Source organism: Streptopelia decaocto (assembly GCF_964273445.1).
Source record: "Streptopelia decaocto genome assembly, chromosome: 2".
Taxonomy (NCBI): domain Eukaryota; kingdom Metazoa; phylum Chordata; class Aves; order Columbiformes; family Columbidae; genus Streptopelia; species Streptopelia decaocto.
The window spans coordinates 105,108,652-105,128,404 of NC_138655.1; the positions used below are offsets into that span (position 1 = coordinate 105,108,652).

A 19,753-nucleotide genomic window follows, 5' to 3' on the forward strand; every position below is an offset into this window, starting at 1 on the left:
ATAAAAAATATTAATGGGAAAATTGTATACTGCAGAGAATAATAAAAATTCTAAGATAGACATTATAATGATATATATACCATAATAATAAGTATTAGGAAATAGATGAAATATCAAAAAAAATCAATAAATACAGAGGAAAAGTTGAGCGTCATTCTCTTTATATTCATAGCAGACTCAGAAAACAAAAACTTTGCAGACTTAAAGTGATTAATTTTCTTTTTTCTTTTCTTTTTTTTTTTTTTATTTCAACCCAATAAAAGGCCTGGTACAGTATGAAATCTCGTAGTCTAGTCCATGGGCCAATTTTTGTTGCTTTTAATTTCACTTATAGCTTTCAACTGATGTCACATACCTAACTTGCTTGGCAAGCAAGAAACTCTTCACTATACTGCGTCTTATATACTCCAATCATTAGGCGGCAGCATTGCTTCAGTCTCAGACAATTTTAAATCTCATTCAGCTGCTACAGGTGTTACCATTTGCAAGTCACAGGACATTTTAATGTTGTGATATCAATGGGATCATTTGATGCCGTAAGTGTTTGCCTTTTGTTGTAGTTTAAAGTGTAGCACTATGCCAATGACATCTGATTTGTTTGTTTTTTCTTTTTAAACTTACAATAGATGCTTTGTTCCTGAACTACAGGTGGTTGTACCCAGCAATATAAACAGAGTACTTCAGGGGTAGGGAGTAGTTAAAGACTATTTAAAAAAAACAAAACCAAAACTCTTACTAAAAGCGAGGGTTATACCTGCAAAATACTTGCAGGGAAAAGTGTTCCCACACACTCCCAAATTCAAACTAGCTCGATTTTTACAAAGAATGGTAACAGGGAATTTAAAAATACGGGCTGTTTCAAAAAGATGGACCCAATCTCAAAGCAGTACAATAACAAATTTGGTCCATCTTTTTGAAACATACTGTAGAATGTAGCTTCTTTGTGACTACTCAGCAAGCAGACTGGAACAGTTAGCTCTACATACTTGTCATAATAGGAGAAATGCCACTATGTCTCCCTGTCCTAAACATCCCTTTCCAGTTGGCATCTCTGAGACTGGCGAAACACAAAGAATAAGACACTGCCCACCTACAGATGCCATCTCTGTAAAAGGACCCTTTGGTGGCTCCAGAAAAAGTAGAGTTCAAATCTGAGCATTCAAAATTTATGACAGATCTGATAGATCCATCAATCAGCAAAGCAATTATTGGAAAAGGCTGACATACTATAGCTGCAAGAAGGCTAAAACTGACATTATGTTTTTTACACTTTTAACTTATGCAGGAGATTTTTTTATGCAGGTAATTTACATTTAAACAGGAGATTTTATTATGCACATTTAAAATAAAACATTTTAACTATTCATATAACAGTTTTGGGTTTTGTTTTTTTGTTTTCTTTTAGTACATTAATGTTACTGAGATGAGATTTTGGCTTTCTTTAACTGACAAATCCATTGTAAATTGCAAATAGGTTTGAGAAACTCTACACCTACAAATGCATTGAAACGTTGTAAAAACTGAGTGCTACTATTTACTATTATTTTCCAGTTTTTTTAAGTAAGAAGAGGCAGAAAGCTTTCTTCACATCATGTCTGACAAAAGTTAGAGATATATGACACAACAGTCACATCTAGGCCACGAGATGGAAACGTAAATATTGCAAGACAACCTGACCTACAACCATTTCTAATAAGCAAGAGACAAGACTTTTAGGCAATATTGCAGACAGCAGCAAAGACTATTATACTACTATTTTTTTGACCTAATTCTCTATGTCAGTTTCACATTTGCCTTCCAGCTTTTTCAAGCAAGCAAATAAATAAATAAATAGTCAAAAGGATGAAGGAGGAACATGTTGAATTATAGCTAAACGTGCTGCTCAGTAGAGCAGCATGGGAAGGGAATGGGGACCAGTCCATGCAGCAGGGCAGGCATCAGCCAGTCACCAGAAGCAGCCCATGGGTATCAATTAAAGTTTCTTCTTCATCAAGCTGTGAAATCTGGGGGAGCTGGTTACTTTGTTCATTTTGTTTGTGATATGTTTAACCTCTATTGATTCAAGGATTAATTAAATTTTTTTTTTCCTTCTTTTTCCACACAAGCATGCACTAAAGAAGTTATTGAAATGTTGGATTATCTAAAAATCTCCCCCCATGAGATCCTTGCAAAGGCCCTGAATTCACTGGAGAAATTTACAGTTGTATCTCTATTTACTCTAACCAGGTACAAAAATCTCACATACCCAGAAATGTGCATCTGCTCTCAGCTCAGAATACAATTAAATATTTTGCTGAATAAAACCAGATTCTTCACTGGAATGAAGAAGTTGGTTTAATATTGGACTGGGAACAGAATTACAGAATGGTTTGGGTTGGAAGGGACCTCAAAAGGTCATCTAGTCCAACCCAGCTGCTAAAGCAGGTTCACATAGAGTAGATCGCACAGTAGTGGTGAATTTGGAAATCAAACCTGATTTCCACAATATGGAGTAATTTTTTACATGTACTTACTTCTATGGCCAATGTATTATGGAAAAAATAATTTATTATCTTTAAGGAGTGAGCAAAATGATGGCATGTTAATAGTTATCAGCAAGCATTACTTCATACTGAAACTGCAATGGTATAATACATGTGTTGAGTAAACGCTATTCACAGTATTATTCTTCAGATCTTGGTGTGAACTGCTTATTTTTAATGGTTACAGGCTATATTCTGAAGTTTATTTGCACTATTTGTTATGGTAGAAAAAAAGACATTGAATACATGGTTTCTCTACAATACTCTGATTTACTTCATGTACTGCATTTTAATGCAAAATATCACAATATAAAATATATATAATCACTGGCTTTGTTACGTCTGGAGGAGACTGAGGGGAGACCTCATGGTGGCTACAATTTCCTCACAAGGGGAGGAGAAGGGGCAGGTGCTGATCTCTTCTCTCTGGTGACCAATGACAGAACCCGAGGGAATGGCAGGAAGATGTGCCAGTGGAGGTTTAGGTTGGACATTAGGAAAAGGTTCTTCCCCCAGAGGGTGGTGGAGCACTGGAACAGGCTCTCCAGGGAGGTGTCACGGCCCCAAGCCTGACAGTGTTCAACAAGAGACTGGATAATGCCCTCAGACACGTGGTGTGAATTTTGGCATTGTCATATGCAGGGACGGGAGTGGACTTGATGATCCTTACGAGTGCCAACTCAGGATGTTCTATGATTCTATGATATGAACTCAATTAGTTAAAGATTATTAGAAAGGTATTAGAACTACAAATTATTTAAAAGATATTAAACATATGCACGTAATATAGTTTACTTTCATTAAAAAGATAAGGAGCATTTATGGGATTCTTTGGTAACAGAGATGCAACAAACACCATTGCAGACAATATCTGCTTCCTATTTTTATTTTTATGTTATTTAAGATTTTGATGTGATTAAACATATCCACCCGGACAAAATAACTGACTTGGTGACATTAACCAAGAAAGTCACTGAATACTTTTAATTATACTGTATAGCACTCTACACCACAAATAGGGCAACTAATTTCAACTTAAGCAAGAATGACTCTCCATGACCCTTTGATATCAGATATCAGAGAACTGTAAGTTTAGCAACAGGAAAGTCAACATTGATCATGTGGCCCACATATCTATTCATCAAAAATCTTTCCTATACAAAAAAGCCTAATAGTCTTAATCAGCAAAGCCAACCGGAGCATTCCTGTGGTAAAAGGTGGCTATGAAAGATTTCATAAAGCTTTACTTTCAAAACAAGCTACAGAATGTAATTTGGTCTGCTCCTACGGCAGATTGACCAGCAATGTGTAATGAGTCTACTACTGAAAAACACTCAGTGATAGAGAAGCCACAAAAAAAAAAAACCATACTCAGAATGTTAAGAACTTGTAAAAGTCAAATCTTTTCATGATTTTTCACGAAATAAAGATGATTGATAACAAATAGTACTAGCATCCTTACAACAAGAATTTAATTTAATTTTTTTTTTTTTTAATTATGAAAACCTCAATGGTTTTATTGGATTTTATTGCACAGGTTCATTCCACGGGAATTAAAACAACACAAAAAACATAATCTATGTCTAAATGACAGATGCAAAAGATAGCACTTAATATCGAGGAGTATAAAGAATTTAAGTCAATGTGAGTCTATTTTTGTAAAATTTCATGTATAATTTCTTCCTTTTTTATTAATTATACATTTCATCTCCCTATTCGAAGTTGAGTGAGGTAGCTCCATTTAATGCACACTGAGAAAGCTCATCTGATGAGTTATCCTTACCTTCTTATGATTCCCTCCTGATAAATTATCAATAAGCAGCAAATATAGGGCAGGCGTACAGATTTTAGACTTCTATCTGAACTTAAAGATCTATAAGAAATGGCACTCTGATGTTTTTTGAACATCTGTTCCATTTCAGTTAGAAATCTTATTTCTTCTGAAAATTTGGCACTCTCATCTTCATTCATGGGTGAAGCTGAAGCTGGAAAGATTACCTTGTACTAGAAGAATCTATTCTTTTTTTAGTCACAATTGTTTGTCATTCCCTACTTCATTTCACAAAATAAAAAATACCAGTACTGCAGCAACTTTAGTTTCTACTCTTTTCAAATCAGTAATAAAAGGTTTCAATGAATGAAAGAGGGGATCCTTAGTCAGAAATTTCATTAGAAAATAAACTATGAAAGCTATAGATAAAAGATTTAGGATTTGTTCTGGTTATAATTCAAAGGATTAATTTATCTAATCATAGAAAACTACTCAAGCATTTCAGCAAGGAAATAAAAAAAATGCCTTTTTAATAATTCTGTAATAATTACCTGAAACATTCTTAGAGTTTTAATCTGCTTATTTGTACGGAAAAAACACAACCCAATCTTTCAATGAGAAATAACACTTTCTAGGTCACCGCAACAGCACAAAATCAATACTGTTTGATACCTTGCTATTTTCCAAGTAATTTCTTGTCATTCCTCTACATAAAGATAAATCAAGACAAAAAGGAAAACTTTGAAATACTGAGATCATTCATTCACTGCACTTCAGAGAAAATATGGACAGCCATTTTCTGCAGTACCCTAGAAAATAATATAAAAGACCTAAACTTCTAAACCTCATAAATCTACCTGAAATGTTAGTCACCATTACACCTAAGCAGAACATCAATGGCAGTTTCCACTTCTGGTTTGTCTTGCCCTGTTTGTCCACTTTATCATCGTAAATAAAGACTGTCTGTATACAGCCAGTAAAACATCTAACTTTACACAGAGCAAATGGAACAATAGCATTGAGTGTGTCTAGTCACACTGAGAAAAGTTATGCAAATAAAGAAGTCATTGAATAAACGACTTGCACATCAAGCTGCCTCGAGCAACGATCACTTTTATCCTGTATTAGGTAGAGCCCTCTAACAAAGGTACTCCAATCCTCATATAGGGCTCTACTTATAATTAAAGCAATCTTTTCCTGATACTGGCATGGATTTTTTTTTCCTTCCTTATCAAAAATAGCATGCATTGTTATATTTATTGTATCCATCTGTTCTTCTAGCTAGATTTGGATTTGTAATCCATTCCCTGTAATCCAGAGTAGGGATTTGCTTTTCCATATTTGCAGAGCTCTTCTGTCCAGCACATAACAACAGTGACAGAATTGCAGCCAAGGCCATGCATGGTGCTGACAGTGGGCAAATAATGAACATTCTGCTTCAGAAGAAGCAAAGGTTGACATTTTAAAGGCAGTGAATACTGAGAAAGTAGTAGCATGATTATAGTCACCCTCTATTTAGAATTACCTGTATTTATTTTGTAAAAGGTTAAATATCACAGAGAAGAAGAGCCAGAAATGACAACAACTACACTTCTTTTTCTCCAGAATTCATTATTAGAATTTACCCCAAATCGGACCATATTTACTAAAAACTGGCAAATTAGATCCAACCTTTGTCCCAACTCCCCATATGTTTCAAAAGCAGCTTTCCAGAGGTGCAAGAAGAATTTGGCTCCAATAAGACTTGAAGTTTTAAGTTCCCTATAAAGTACCTCTGATACAATTAATTTTGCAGCGGTAGCAGAAGGTAGGAAAGATCCAATATTCATTCCCCAAATTAGCCGTCCATCATAGCAGCTGAAAGCTGCAAGTCTACAGAGAGGTCAGTATCAGCATTAATCTTGACTTCTGAAAGGCTGAAGTAGGGCACACCAGCATACTGTGTCGGAGCACCTGCCTCCCACTCCCAGTCAAACCAGCAGCAGTTCGGTACAGACACCAAAGGAGGCAAAGGCCTGAGCTGTAGCCAGGACAAGAACTCCTCTTAGGAAACCCACAAGGAAGCAGAACGGCACAATGAACACTGATAAATGCAAGTTTCTTGTGGGTGCAAGGAGTCCCGTGCATACTTTTCCCACTATATGCAATTTGACTACAAGCCAACCACTTTATTCCATAAGTATGACAGCCTGGGTGAGCCTACTTGAGCTCTCTCTGCTAAACATGCTGGCTGTATGTCAATGAATTTTATACTACTCACAGGTCACTGGATGAGCCCAATTTCAGTTTCATATCAATCATTTAGCTTAAGCAAAGGCATACTAAATAGAAAGAATCACTTAGAATTATAAGGCTGTGTGATTTTCAATGTACTGTCTGCTTTGTGTTACTTAGTAATCTGAATTTTCTAAAATCTTAAACTGTATGCTGTAAAGTTCTGCTCGTATTTACTGAACTTCCATCTATGAAATGTAAACAAAAGCAACCACAGATTACTGTGGACATCTGTGAGATAAGGCCCAGTTTGCACTTTACCAGGAAGAACAGAATTGACTGAGGAGAAAATAACATCTTCGAGGTCAACACGAAATGATTGTGGACATCTGCTAGACAAGACCTGTTCTGTACTTTGCTGGGAAGAAACAGGATTCATTCACACAAAACACCTTTAAGGCTATGAACTGTAAACAGTATCTACAGCTAAACAAAACAAAGTCCCATTTGAGATTAGTGAAAGGATCCAATGAGAAGTAAGAAGACCCCACACTTAAATATTGCTATTGGACTGAATCATGGTGTGAGGGGTAGGTAAATAGTCTGTAAGGATATAAAAATCCAGGGATTTTCATGCTTGCCTGGGACCTCTGTGAAGGCACGCAGCTTGAGCCAACCCTGCTGCTATACTACTCCATTAAATAATTTATTTCTATGAATTTTGATGCCTGAGAGCTTGCTTTGAGAGACCTAGGATCCAGACACCAGGCCCCTGGAGGGGAGGAAAGCAGGTTGAGATGCAGGATAATGACACTTTGAAAACCTAGCCAAGCGATATAAAGATTCAAGTGTGCACACATAATCCATAAATACATATAACCCCTTACCTGTTTTCCCTTACCCTCTCGGTGTCTTAGACATGAACCGTTGATCAAGTCCAAGGCTAAATTTGGATCTCACCACACCTAGGCTACTCTCTTAGGAGTTTAGGAGGGCCTCCCTCTACGCTTTCACGTCTTCTGCCCCCATCAAAATCACTCTAAAACATCTGTCACCTGATTCTGTTTGGCATATTTCCCCCATACAGTAAATAATAGAGGGAACCTTGCCATCAAAATCTGTTAAGTTGCACTTCTCATTACATAATCTAAACACTGCTCTGTGACAAGCAGAACCTTAAATCACTCCTCCATGATGCCTATCCAGTGTCCGTTACTAGTCACTGGGAATGTTTCTACTGACGTGGCACTTACCAGTGTGGTTCAAACTCTCTGATAAAGTATATTTTTTGTTCTTTCAACCATGTAACACTTTTTTAGGAGGGTGAGATGGGGAGGGGGGAAGGGGTAAGGGAATAAGGATTAGCTCTTATTCACTTAAGTATATATATTTTGGGTCACTGTGAGACTAATTTTAGAAGAATTCCCCTTCACTGAAAAATAGACAAGGGCAGGGGACGGGGGGTGGTCCTGATTATATTTCTTAAAATTATTTCATTTTAATTTAAAACTCTGAAAGATGAGAGTAGAAATAACTCAAGGGATAACAGTAGTTATCAGGATACAGTCACACAGATCTTTTTATAAAGAACAATAAAATCACTATATTATTTTTAAAACCCCAATAGACATTTCTTACAGTAAATGCAATTAAAGCAAATCCCTTGATGTAGTGTCTGCTTCTTAATACCCACTGCTTCCTAGTATAACTTAACTGAGCATAAACCACATATGAGGGAACAAATGACCAATATGCCCTAAGGAACAGTGGCAATATCTAACAATAAAAGTGATGCAAAAAGAGATCTCATTGTTGTCTTTCACAGTTGTCAAACTCAAAATAGGGGAAAAAATCGTAAGCGTGAGGAGTTTCACATCCTGAATCTGCTGTTGGGGAACAAACACTTTGCAGCTTTGGTTATTTCAATGCACACATCACTTTAAACTATGCCTTTTCCATCTGTTCTGCTTTGTAATTACATATGCAAAAAGAAACTCATTCACAACTGCATTCTAATGGAATCTTAAACAAAACTTGGACAGGATTTAAATATTCTGTGCACATCATCTGTATTCAAGGCATCAAGCGGCTTCTTCTCCATGAGGTATTTTCTTGTTTTCTAGACAGAAAGTTGAGGCAAGGCAATGAACTGCTGCATCCTGGCATACAAAACCCTTGAATACAAAATAGCCCCAGTGGCATACAAAATACAAAGAAAAGAGTATAGAGATCTCCCTTTCCTCTCACCCTCTTTTCAGGTACCAGGACACAAATCTTACATTGCATGTTTATGCATCGCAGCACTGGGGTTTTCATAACAACTCAGGCCATATCCCTGGCAAGAACTAGCAAGTATAAGGCTAATGGATAGCAGATTCTGCCTCTGCAGTGCCCCTGCTGGGCAACTGAGCCCCAATTAGCAGATTCTTATCCAATATTTTAATGATGGTCAGATCAGGAACAGCAAAGTTTTAGTGACTGTGATTGAATAGCATTTACAGCACTTTGAAATCCAGATACAAGCTCATTATTACACTTCAGGCAGTTTCTTGTAACCGTTGCGATCCCTCTTTAGTAGAGATGACAGAGAAAAAGCAATTAATGTATTCCTGCACCTGATCTATACCATTTCAATAGTGATGAGATACTTTTACACTTTAGTCACCTAAATCTTCTTGTTCCCACAGTACAGTCCACCAAGTGATGGAAGGCAAAGCTGAATTTCTGTAAGTTAAATAGTGAAGTTCCAACCCATCCTGATTAATATTTTCTCCCTCAAATGACTGCAGATGAAAGACGATTAAATGCTATAATTCAGTCTTAGATATCTTGTTCTGTGACAAGTCTTCAGTGATAAAAGACAAAAAACGGCACCTCCTCTCTTGCAGAGACTTGCTGTGTGAGATCCTGTAGTGAATATAGTTTCTGCCATTGTGCTTTAGTGCATACCAGTGTTCTAGTGATGAGCAAACAACACTGCCTTGGTGTGCTTGTGAAGTTTGAAGCCCTGATGGATGGGGGATGGGTGAAGAGTAAAGTCAGGACCCTGAACTTCAGGAAAGCAAACTTCCAGCTCTTCAAGGAGTTAGTCAACAGGATCCCCTGGGAAACTGATCTCAGGGGCAAGTGAGCAGAAGAGAGGTGGCAGATATTTAAGGATGCTTTCCATCAAGCACAAGAGCTCATGATCCCGAGGTGTAACAAATCAGGTAAGGAGGGCAAGACGCCAGCACAGCTGAGTCAAGACCTGCTGGTTAAACTAAAGGGCAAGAAGGAAACGCACAGTAGAAGCAGGAGAAGCATGGACAGGCATCTTCGGAAGAGTACAGGGACACTGCCCTGAAACACTCCTAGCTCAGCAAGTACAAAAACTGACCTGGCATAGCTCCTGCTCAAGTCTAGCCCTCTTGATGATTGCCAGCAGTCAATCTCTGTCTGTTGCTACCAGTGTTTGCAACACCCACTTGGGCTCAGCTTCTGGACTGCTACAGAATGTGAACAGTGCTCACTTCTCTCTCTCTGTTACTCTTTATACATTTCTATCAGAAGGTTTTGTTTGTCTGTTTAGGTCTTTGTTGTTGCTGTTGTTTTTTAAATCTGCTTCTTTTGTGATTGGCAAGAAAAAATGCATTCAAGAGCATGCTCAGGATGAAGAGTTTTCCCTAGTTATTTCCTGTCTAGGTTAAACCCACTTTTCATCTATACAAATGTCTTTTCCATCTGCTGCAAATTTCAGACTTGAAATCCCATTTTACAGGAAGTTCTCAGAAGATGGTTTCAACTCTTATGACGATGATTCCTCAAAACTCAAAATGGTTAATAAAGCAGTCTGAATTTTTTTTTCTGACTTTTCCTTTCTTCTTGATTGCTAGAGTGTTAAAATCACTACACATTTTGATAAATTCCCACAAAAATTATAGGTGAAGTCAATGAATTCTCATAAAGTTCCCTTTTCTGAAACAAAATGACTGAGGGGAAAAAAAATTAAATCAGTCAGCTCTACTAAATGTTTCTGAATATTTTCTGTGTGCAAATTGCCTAGAAAATTAACAGCTAGAGGGAGCTACACCATTCTCTTAATTGTATCAACACTGCACTACCACTGACCCAATTCTGAGAGCAGGACAGGGCACTTTCCTACTTGCCTCACTGATCAGCCACACACTCCTGTGAGACAGACCTTGCTTGTGATATTACAGAGCTCTGGTATTATCAGTGCCATGCATGAATACAAGTAACTGGTACTGTTTAATCCATGTTAGTAAATGCAGTACCCTCTCCTGTTATTCCTTTAACAATTAGGAGCACAGAATTGTGAAATATTGTGAATTACTTTGGAAATCTAGTATACAGCTGATTTAAGGGTTTTACATGTTTTTCTGTTTTTAACAATTATAAAGGATATTTTTTTTCCATTAATACATCTATTACAAGCAGTATGCATATTCTTTCTCTGCCTTAAGAAATATCATAGAATGTCCTGAGTTAGAAGGGACCCATAAGGATCATCAAGTCCAACTCCTGTCCAACTCCTGCCTATGACAACCCCACAGTTCACACCATGTGTCTGAGGGCATTGTCCAGTCTCTTCTTGAACACTGTCAGGCTTGGGGCCGTGACACCTCCCTGGGGAGCCTGTTCCAGTGCTCCACCACCCTCTGGGGGAAAGAACCTTTTCCTCATGTCCAACCTAAACCTCCACTGGCACATCTTCCTGCCACTCCTTCGGGTTCTGTCATTGGTCACCAGAGAGAAGAGATCAGCGCCTGCACCTCCTCCTCCCCTTGTGAGAAAGCTGTAGATTATTACAAGATCTCCCCTCAGTCTCCTCTTCTCCAGACTGAACAAACCAAGTGACTTTTGCTGCTTACTCATACACCTTCCCCTCCAACCCCTTCACCAACTTCATAGCCCTTTTCTGGACACTCACCAGTAGCTTTATACCCTTTTTATCCTGTGGCACCCAGCACAGCACACAGTGCTCCAGGAGAGTTTGCAGAATGGGACAATCATGTCCCTCGCCCAGCTGGCAATGCTGTGCTTGGTGCACCCAGGACACGGTTGTCCCTCTTGGCTGCCAGGACACACTGCTGGCTCATGTCCAACTTGCCATGGACCAGAACCCCCAGATCATTCTCCACATAGCTGCTTTCCAGCATCTCATTCCCCAGTGTACAGCCAGGGTTGCCATGTCCCAGGTGCAAAATCCAGCACTTGCCCTTGTTGAACTTCATGTGGTTGGTGATTGTGCAGTTCTCCAATTTGTCCAGATCCCTCTGCAGGGCCTCTGTGCCCTCCAGAGTGCCAACAGCTCCTCCCAATTTAGTGTCATCAGCAAACTTACTTAGTATTCCAACAAATCCTTTGTCCAAGTAATTTATAAAGACATTGAAGAGCACTGGCCCTAAGATGGACCCCTGCGGAACCCATTGGTTGCCAGCCCAACATAACCCCATTTACTATAATCCTTTGAGCCCAGCTCATCAGCCAATTGCTCACCCACTGCATTGTATGTTTATTCAACTGTATGTTGGACATCTTGTCCACAAGGATACTGAGAGAGACAGTATCAAAGGCTTCACTGAAATCCAAAAATATATTTTTAAAAATTATACTGTACTGCATCCATTTTGATGATGAAAACTCATATTATGCATTCTGTTTTCCTATTAGCAAAATATTTATTGATAACATATGCAGAGTTGCAACAACATGGGAGGAGCAATTTTATTCTTTATTGTAATTTTCAAAATAATATGTTCATTTCAAGATAGGACTATACCATAGCAGAACTTTTTAGGGCAATGATTGGCCTCAAGTCTATGGTAAACTTCTAATAAATACTGATTATTCCCTAACAACTTTATATTCCTTGGACCCAAAATGTATCATTGTACACAAAATCATTATAATAATGTGAGACCGTATTAAGGAAAAAAGCCAGCAGGAAAAAAAAAGTTACAACACTAACAAAAATGACAGTGCTCTTATTGTTGGCATCAAATATTAATTTATGCACATGGGATTTATTAATCTGATACGCTTTACACGGTAATCATAGACTGAAATTCTGATGGGATTTTTATTCAGTATAAGTTAATAAGAACTCAAATTTCATGCAGTACAGCATTTAAAAAATTAAACTATAATAAATTAAAAACCCCAATGTACAGTCCAACTCTTGTTCTTTAAATTGTAACCTACAGAAGGGAGGAGAATATGGAAATGCTAGCTTCAGAGTAAAAAGGTACAGCTTCCAAGGCATGGGGGAGGATTCAAAGCACGATTTAACTTCAGGTCCCTGAGTCATCACCACTTCTGCCCCTGCCTCCATTAGCTCCCTAAGACTCTTAGGATGGCATGGCTCCCCAGGCTGAAATCAATCTTTCTGCAGTTTCTACACTCCCTTAAAGCTGTTCAGGCTACAGATTGAAATACTTGCTCTGAATGCATTTTTTCTACACTGTCAGTCAACACTGCTAAGAAGAAAAATAACTTTTTCATGTCTAGACCAACTGAGTATACCTCCTCACCCTCCAAAATGAAAAAAAGAAACAAACAGTGAGACTGCAGATCATACCTAAATAATTTCTATCTGTACAGAGCAGTAGCTGGCAGATGGAAAAGCAGCCATGGCTACTAAAGGACTGTTCAAGATGGAAATCATCTAACTTGGCAGAAGTATTGCCCAGGCAAGTAAAGACCTAAGTGAGGATAAAAATAGCTTTGTATGCTTTAGTTTGCATGTCTGTAAGCCGCTGTAACACATCATTCACCTCACACAGAGAACTGTGAAAATAAACAGTATTTTGAAACTTTATGAAAAATGCTGTAATGTTAAAGCTAATAATTTCTCCCACTTCAGCCTACATGTACAGCCTAAGACTGTCCCCATAGAGCTGGCTGCTCTGTTCTTATAAAGATTACATCTTTTTCTTTTTGAATAATGCTCATGATTTTTCCTTGCTGTTGGAATAAGCAAATCTCTGTTACATCTCTCCTGGTACAATGCATGTTTGGATCATAGTCAACATCTTAGCAAGAGTATTACATTTCTTGCTCTTATAAAAGTCCTTAAATGCACAGTAACTGAAATAGTGTTAGTTGCCACTGATTTTCTCTACCTTTGTACAATTTTACCTGACAAATTAATATTCTAAGGCTCTGCATGGCCAAGCACCATGGAAAGTGATCTACAACAGTAGCTTGTGCCATGTTAACATTCCTGGAGCTAAAGTCATCAGCTGAAGGATTACATGCTAGTCAGCAGTCTAAAGCTAAAAGCTGAGTTTCTGAAGTGACAAGCCTTAAGAATCAAGCAACTGCAAAATCTCCACATACATTCCAGTGTTCCAAAAGCAAGGCAATGCTTATTATGCATTTTTCAATCAGGCTGATGACTTAGAGCATACGCTTGCTTAACACCTGCCTAGGACAAAAAGATGTCAAAAATGATGCCAACAAAATGCCTGATCCAAAAGCTACCGAAGCCAAAGGACATCTTAACATCAGCAGGTTTTGGATGAAGCTGTGAAATACATCAATGCATTCTGTTTCTGACTACCACCCAAACCACTGCACGCTGCCACAAACTTAACATCTCTGCCACAGCCACCAAATTTACTGTCATACAACCTTTTAAAACTTTTATTGATGTTCTCTTTACGATTTGATGCCTCTTCCCATTAGGGATGGATATCTGACCGTGGGATCTGAGGTCATGGAAATAGCTGTGACACAGAAGATACCAGTAAGGGGAAATTAAAGCAAAAAAAAAATTTTAATAGACTTATTCTGTGGTAACTAGGTGTAAGAGACTTCTTAGTAAATTCACCGTGATAGTTTTTGAGGTCATGGGAGAGAATGAAAGAAAGGCCGCTTTTTGAGACCAATGGAATGCCAAATTTGGAACAAAGTTTTACCATATGAATTCTTGTATTTGCTAGAAAGCCCTACACCTCTTTTGGGTCAAGATTTGTTAAGTAAATTGTAAGCTCAAATAACATTTTCTGATAATTCTGTTTAGTTGCATGTCCTACAAGAAGCTGCTTTGATGGTGCAGATCTGCCTGCTTCAAGTAAGAAATCTCCAAGGAAATTTGGAATGCTGTATTTCCACTAGTATTAACAGCCAATATTTCGATAAAGCAAACACTACACTGATAGAACTGAAACAGGACTTTGATCCGGTAAGGGAAAACAATATCCAATATGACAACCAAAATGGACTTAGAGATTTTGAGGAATAAATTTATGACAACCTTACAGGCTGACTGCATTCGATTGGACTTGCAGATTTGTCTGTTTATAGCTACAACATGGAAACAATCTGTGGCTATTGTGGGACAGTATGATGAGAATGCTAACAGACTGATATACCGATTGTTACTCTCATCAAGAAATGCAGGGAATTAATTTAAGTCTTAGTAAGCCATGATCCTTTTGTCATATATGTACCATTTTTGAAATTTAATTTTGATTTTTTATTTGCAATCTATGTCCTTGTAAATCGCACTAGCTGATTTTCTTAACAGCACAGCTTTTGGCATGCATAAATGTAAATTGCTGCAGAACCTGCAAGTCTTTAACATCAGGTCATAGGCCATACTTGTATTTGGTCTGATCCTACATACTTGCAAAGTATTTGTTGATGGTTCTGGGAAGTCTCATAAAGCTGTAGTGGTTTGGTGTGAAGATAACAATTGGCATCATTCTGTAAAAGTTATTGAAGGTTCAACCCAATTAGCAGAACTTGGCACAGCTTTACATTACTTAGAGCTTTTTAAGGAGGAACCTCTAAATTTGATTTGTGATTCTGAGTACGTAGTCAAGGTCCAACACACATATCTGATTCTGAACTGTAAGGAAAACACCACAAAACCAATTGTCAAAAGCATTGTGTGTGATGAATCACTTATATCTAAGTAGTGCAGCCCAAATTTGCCCTGTGATGAAACACATTGCAAGTATGACCCAAAAACATGCTAAATCAGAAAGAACCTACATTAGTTACAGTCAAATCACTAGTTAATGGTCAATGGAAAAGGCCACATCAATTGATAACCTGGGGGAGAGGCTATGCTTGTGTCTTCACAGATCAAGGGCTGCAATGGTTGCCAGCATGAAATGTGAAACCTGTGTTATCTTCCTGACAATGATTGCTGCAGCTGCTGTGTTTTGGATGCCTGCACAGACAAAGACTAACATGTGGATTACTTTAGCCAACATGACTGACCAGGACTCTATATGCCTAGCTATGGCATCTCCGGAAAACCTGTTCCACACATGCTTGGTTGGCATCCTCCTTGATGACTACAGCAGCATCACACAATTGTTTCAAAATAGTGGTCGGTGCAAAGGCATTGCAACGAACTGTAATAATACCAACATGCAACTTTGGATTAATTGCCTCCTGGAAGCAGATATTGAACCACAGGAACTGGCATCGCTGGGATCTGTGCCCATGGACGCTTGTATCCAGCTGGTTTGTGAAAAGTGTCAGAACAATATACGAGCACATAAATGGACAAAACTGCAAAATGTTAATGCTACCCTTGCTGACTATAGAAATGAAACTCAATGGTGTAATGCCTCGCAGAAGAATCCAAGGGGTATCGTTGATACTGTGGGACAGCGACCCCAAAACCTCCTGCATGGTGTATTCTTGATCTGTGGAGATAGTGCCTGGCCAGGAATTCTTTCTAATGCTGTTGGAGGACCGTGTATTTTGGGACGATTAACTCTCTTAACGCCCAATGTATCTATGATAATAGATCACAGAAAAGCAAGACGGGAAAAACACTTTTTGCATGTATATGAGTCAAAATGTGATGATAATGTAGATTTTGGGGATTAGGGTTAAGGGTTTTAGGATCTCTTATACAAGGTGTTGGCACAGCTAAAGCTTTAAATACTTTAGAAAAATTAGGATGCTATCTAGCTGAGCAAACCAACAGAACTTCTAAGGCTTTAAGTGGACTTTTGTTAGAGGTAGATTCTGTAAGACACGCTACGTTGCAGAATAGAGCCACAATAGACTTTTTGTTATTAGCTCAAGGACATGGGTGTGAAGATTTTGATGGGATTTGTTAAATAAATTGCTTAGTGGTTGGGGGTTTTTAGGATGGTTGTTATCAGTAGTGAAAATGGGACTGATTGTTTTGATGATTGTTTTGGTTGTGTTACTAATGTTGCCATGCATGATTTCTCTGCTGCTAAGGGCCCTGCAGCGGACAATGAAGGCAATTTTTTTAGCACAAAAGCAAAAAGGGGGAATTGTGAGGGACTACGGTGAGTGCGTGGATCCCCTGATGGAGGGCATGGGAACAGAAATTAGCCTTGAAGATATTAAGGCCTACTCATAAGAGAGATGGGAGTAAAGGAGTATCCGGAGATGTTAGGGATGTACCCGTGAGAGAGAAGGAAGTAAAAGAGTTACATTGATGGTAGCAAAGATAGCCAATGAGATGTTACTGCTGTAACATGTAACCAATAGTGAAGAGACACATGAATTGGTAAAACGGTATAAAAATGCCTTTGTGGCAATAAATGGCATCTACTACTTTCATCCTGGAAGAACTTGGTCTATGTCGTTTGTCCGTCTCAACTGTGACAGTACTGCAATAGACTTAACATACAATTTTTAACAGAGTTCAAGTACCACATGGCATCAAATGCAAACAGTGCCTTAAGATCAGTCTTCTCCGAAATGATAAGGATCCTTTGTCTGGGAACAAACCTTGTGAGAAAGCTGAAGTCCTTGAGCCTTGAGAGGTGAATTACCTTTTTGTAGCTACAACCTGCAAGTATCTTTACACACTTCCCTAGCCCCTCATATTCAGACATTACTGTGCTATTAAATTGAGTTTCTGGTAATTTCTAGGGACTTTAATTGACTGTTGCTAAGCCACCAATAAAGAGACTGAAAAGTTGCTTGACAAAATCCTTCCTTTTATAAGAGGAAAACTGCTATAAAAAAAGCTAGCTTTATCATTTTGAGTTTTCCTCTTTTATTTGACATGAGCTCTTCTTTCAAAGAATGATTAGATAAATAAGTGAACCTCATTTCATAGGTTCATCCATCCATTTGACAGAGAAAAGTATGATCCTCAATTCCATGTTCTAGAAGCATATTCTATACTTTCAAACACATATAGTTAAAGAGTACAATATAATCCCTCTGGGAGTAAAAAGAAATCAAATGTGGACATGGTACATTAGCTTAATAAACCCAGGAAAGACATTTAAGAACTCTGGCCTGAGGGTCCCTTTAGAAACAAACAAAAATGATTCTGGTTTTACATAATCTTCCTTCACTAGCACTACCCACAGGAGAAAGTACACCATATACCTTCAGTTTGAACCAGACATTGGTATTCAGATGACACCTACTTTTTAAAGTGTGTCCTAAATTGTTGAAAGCAGTTTACTGAGTTAGCTCTATAGCCACTGCATGCCACTGAAGCTTTATTTCAACAGATCTGAATTCATGTTACTCCTACGTTACGTTTTCCATGTACATTATAACGAAAAAAGACTGACACTACCTCCTTTAAATATTTAAACCAGAAAGCAATTTATGTGCTAACTGTGCCTGGAAAATTAATGGAATTTAGGGGCTCAATTTCTTATGCACACTTGCAAATCTCTTTATCTCTTTTCTCCTCTTTCTACTTTCATGTAACCTCTTATATTTTAGCACATTCCTATTAAATCTGCCAAAATAGCTACAAGTTTCTACATTTTTAAAGTCCTTGGTTTTTATTTTTAGGAATAGGAAGAGGGAGCATAGTTTAAATATAGCTTGTCAAAAAGTTGCATACAGCCATTATTTAAAATTCTGTCAATACTTACTAAGCAATAGTGCTGGTCTTGATCAATGTCAAAACTAACTCTAGGCCTAATGTTCTGAATTTCATTTTTATAGACCCTACATTCAATGCATTCCAGAATTTTCTATTTGGCTGATACTGTTGATAGTTTAAAATCACCCATAATAGCAGCCCATATTAGATTTCCAGTTTTAGCATTATATTTTATATAAGGCTGTCAGCTTCTGTTGAGACACTATTGTGTCATTCACATGGTTCTGCAGTATTTTGCATCACAAGATAACATCAGTAGCCTTTGCCTAATACTCAAGGAGAAGGCAGGAGAAGAGTTAATAGTACCACCTCTGCTGGGCAAAGGACTTACTTCTGTGACATGCTAACAACGAGCTTCCAGAATTATGGATAAATAATACCTATATTTAATAGGAAATTTTGGAAGTAAAGTGATCAATTTATATTGATTACAGATAATAAAGTGCATAATTAAATTACTTTCTGTAACAGATTCTAGCACTTTGACAGAAAGCCAAAATCTCACAATGCTGCTCAGTACTCTGAGCAGCAGCATCCTGTTCTTTAGCTGTAATCTTTATACTGTTTTAAAGTTCTTGGGGTAAATTTACAATATAAAAGCCATGATTACAGCCTTCAGTTTCCTTGCTTGCAAAGTAATGAACCGTAAGTTTCTGAAATCATTATAGGCATTTATACAGCTAAGCTTTTAGCTGTGTTTCATGAGTCATGTTAGACTATGCAGACAATGTATTTTGCAGCTATGTGGCCAGCTGAAAAATGTACAACCTTCTAAACACAAAACAGAGAAACTTGCCAGTGACTAAGGCCCTAAAATATGAACACTTCTGTTTTCAAGGAACAGAAGACAGAGGGAAAGGGGAGAGGCTCCTTTCAGGTGATTGAAATGATATGGCTTAATGATTCTGCTAACTCCAATACTCTTGTCAAACGGAAGGCTTTATTTATGTTGTTTCCTTATCTCAGTTAACTTAGGAGCTTGTTTGTAGCTTTTACTTCACAGTCCCAACTATATTTTTCAATAAGCTCTGGATCTGTACTGATAGGGTAAATAAATTTATTTTGGGGTCTCTCCTGTCTTCTTTCTTACTTGCAGTTAACTTACCCTGTTCCTTTAAACTTCTTTGCCTTTGTAGGCAAGTTTGAAAGGCTGGAAGTGTTGCAATCATCCATAAAATTGGATAAGCCTGTAGATTTCCCCAGAAGACCCTGTCATTGCAAGTCCAGCCTCATGGAGGGCCTAACTGTAAGAGAATAAGAGCATGGGAACTGCCATATCACACCTACTGAGCTGGTAAGCTAGTAGCTTTTCTCAAAGGATGGGAAGTACCACATATTTATAACCAAGGTCCTCCAGCCTCAGAACAGACAGCTGTGGAACTT

The 19,753-nt window shown here is 38.0% G+C and overlaps 1 protein-coding gene across 1 annotated transcript in view; it reads right to left on the reverse strand.

Moving 5' to 3' along the window:
• Nucleotides 1-19,753, reverse strand: part of CNTNAP2 (contactin associated protein 2) — a gene marked incomplete at its 5' end in the record, with an annotated part of 1,159,740 nt that overhangs the window by 760,197 nt on the left and 379,790 nt on the right. The gene's annotated exons all lie outside the window — the stretch shown is intronic.